The sequence below is a fragment of the Apium graveolens genome, chromosome 4 (genome assembly GCF_009905375.1).
Source record: "Apium graveolens cultivar Ventura chromosome 4, ASM990537v1, whole genome shotgun sequence".
Lineage (NCBI taxonomy): Eukaryota > Viridiplantae > Streptophyta > Magnoliopsida > Apiales > Apiaceae > Apium > Apium graveolens.
Window position 1 is genome coordinate 112417622 of NC_133650.1, and position 3345 is coordinate 112420966.

Below are 3345 nucleotides of genomic sequence, written 5' to 3' on the forward strand. Positions count from 1 at the left end.
ACCCTAGACTACTCATAAATTATGAGTTGGCTACTAGCCATTTGACGCCTAGCCTTATTCACAACTAGCCATGAAATTCAAGTTTTTATCCAGATTAAAATTCAGTGTTCTTTTGCCATTAAGAGAATACCAAAAATTCTAGATATAACTAAGTGATTCAATCTCAACAAATAAACAAGTATGATCATGATCTAGATCAAACGTAATCCTATAAGACTTTGTGAATTTTTTTTTGGCATGCAAATCAATTCATTAGGATTTAAACATCCATCTATTTGTCATCACTACACTCAAATTAACATCAACTTATCAGATAGAAATAGCTCAACCTAAGGAATCATGATATATGCATGCAAATGCAACTATATAAACTCACATAAAAAACACAAACAAATATGCAAACAAATATAACCTATATGAACAATCATGCAAAAATATGAATGACTTAACAACTATACATGTAATATGAATCTATATGGACACTACACACAACTACTCAACCTTACATTATCACCCCCAAACTTAAATTATTAAATATCCCCATTGAAGGAAATAATAAGGATACAAGGCATACCTAGTCATCGGGAGGATAACCCTCTTCGGGTGGAGGATCAGGTGGCCAATCAACCTCGACACTCGTGGCTCGAAAAACAGTGCCCAAAACCTATGTCAAATATTCATCAAAATAACTGTGAATGGTGCATGGCCTCCATACGCCTGGTCAATTGCATGTATTGCTTATCACCAACACCAGTCATATCAACTGCCTGTTGCGCATAAGAAGAACCCTCTATAGGCACCGGAGGATCCATCTGGCCACTCTCTACATCATCAAAAATATATCTCAACTCCTTATCATGGGTTGGACCTAAGAATGTATAACTCAAGTGATCTGAAAGTGGGTTGAGCTCAAGTGTGGGAGCTTCTTTAATAGACGGCTCAAGACGCTCCTGAGAAATTTTCAGCTATGCTAACCCATGAGAATCGACTGGCATATCCAACTTCCTCTTCCACGGAGGTGCATTGAAAACTTGCAGTTGCTCTGCTCCTTCTTCATCTTCACTATCAAATTCCCCCATCAAGGCTCTCTCTAAAGTATTTGACCTTAGCACTTTCTCAAGTTCCAAATTCAATACAGAATCGACCATCTCTACTTTAAAGCATCCCTCTTCATCAGTTGGGAATTTTGTTGCTTTGAACACATAAAAGGTGACCTCCTGATCTAGAATCCTCATTATAACATCTCCCTTCTGTACATCGATCACAGTTAGGCCAGTAGCTAAAAATGGTCTCCCCAAGATAATGGGAATCTTCTTATCTTCCTCAAAGTCCAGAACTATAAAATCAGCAGGGAAGATGAGTTTGTCCACCTTAACCAAGACATCCTTCACTATTCATCACAGATAAGTGATGGAACAGTCAGCTAGTTGCAATGACATGTATGTCAGTTTCGGATCAGGTAGACCAAGCTTCTTGAAGATAAACAAGGGCATCAGATTGATGCTAGCTCCCAAATTACACAAGCATTTGTCGAATGCCAAGTTTCTAATAGTGCAAGGAGTAGTGAAACTTCCAGGATCTTTAAGCTTCAGAGGCAACTTATGTTGCAGAACTGCATTACACTCCTCCGTTAGAGAAGCGGTTTCCAATTCCTCAAGCTTCACCTTCCGCGAGAGAATACCTTTTATGAACTTCGCATAGCTCGGAATTTGTTCTAGAACTTCAGCAAACGGTATGTTGATGTGCAACTTCTTGAAAACTTCCAGAAACTTGGCAAATCTCTTATCTAAATTCTGCTTCTGAAGTCTTTTAGGATATCGCGGAGGTGGATAGACTTATTTATCCCCTGTATTACCCTCAGGAGGATTGATTGCAATAACTTTCTTCTTCGGTTCCACCTCGGCATCCTTCTGCACAACTTTTTCAGCTACAATCTCATTTTCTGGAATTGGCAAGGGTGTAGATGCACCTGCATTATGGATAGAATTTTCAGACTCTTCATCTTGCTGAATTTGGGGGCTTGCGACTTTTCCAGACCTCAAGGTGATGGCGTTCACCTGTTCTTTAATTTCCCTCTTGCCTGGATTGGCTTCTGTATCACTAGAAAGCGTTCCTCGTGGTCGATTCAATAAAGTGTTAGCAATTTGCCCTATTTGGTTCTCCAAAGTCTTAATAGAAATAGCCTGGCTTTTGCATATAAGAGCCTAATTTTTGCACATAAGCCTCAACTCCTCCAGTTCAGATTTTTTATTCAAAGATTGACCTGCACCTCCATGAGTTTGTTGTTGAATTCCCATTGGCGGAAACTATTGTCTTAGTGCAAATTGTTGCTGAAAACCAGGAGGATTGAATTGCTTATTTCCAAACTATTGGAACGGCTATTGCATCATATTTTGATTGTTGCTGTAGCTAAAGTTAGGATGATTCCGGTTGTCAGGATGATAAGTGTCTGGAACTGGTTGCTGCAATCTCTAAAAATTGCTCACAAACTGAGTTAATTCACTAGATATAGCGCATTGCTCCGTCACATGCGAACCTGCACACAACTCACAAACACTGGTTATCTGATTAACACCGTAGTTAGCCAGAGAATCGATATTCATAGACAATGCCTTTAGTTGAGCAGTGATAGCCGTAGTTGTATCCACTTCAAGAACTCCTGCTAACTTGCCATGTGGCAATCTCTGGGTTGGATACTGATATTCATTAGCAGCCATCAGTACAATTAGATCATAAGCTTTCTCATAGATCTTTTCCCATAATGTTCCACCTGATGCTGCATCAAGCATGGGTCTTAACTGAGCTCCCAAACCGTTATAGAAGCAATTAATGATCATCCAATCAGGCATTCCATGATGAGGACACTTTCTAAGCATCTCCTTGTAGCGCTCCCAAGCTTTACATAGAGATTCTCCCGATTGCTGTGTAAATTGAGTAAGAGCATTCCTGATTGCAGCTGTCTTCGCCATATAAAAGAATTTATTGAGAAATTTTTGAGCAAGATCTTCCCAAGTAGCAATCGAACCAGCTGGTAGTGAGTGTAACCAGCTCTTAGCCTTGTCCCTCAGAGAGAATGGGAATAGTCTCAGTTTCACCGCTTCCTCAGACACACCATTGAACCTGAAGGTGTCGCAGATCTCAATGAAATCCCTAATATGCGTATTGGGATCTTCCGTTGGAGAATTCCCAAATTGGACTGAATTATGTACCCATTGATTCGTGATAGACTTGATTTTAAAGGTATTAGCAGCAATGGCTGGTCTGACAATAATAGACTTAATGTCATTGATATTCGGTTGAGAAGCGTATCTGCTTTTGGTTCTCCCATTGCAACAAAAACCAGAG

General features: G+C 39.8%; 1 non-coding gene across 1 annotated transcript; it reads left to right on the forward strand.

The window, feature by feature from the left end:
* The first annotated feature begins 2847 nt into the window (after window positions 1–2847).
* Window positions 2848–2954, forward strand: LOC141722918 (small nucleolar RNA R71). The gene has a single exon (XR_012575915.1). It is a non-coding gene; the product is annotated as a small nucleolar RNA R71 (small nucleolar RNA).
* The last annotated feature ends 391 nt before the right edge of the window (window positions 2955–3345 follow it).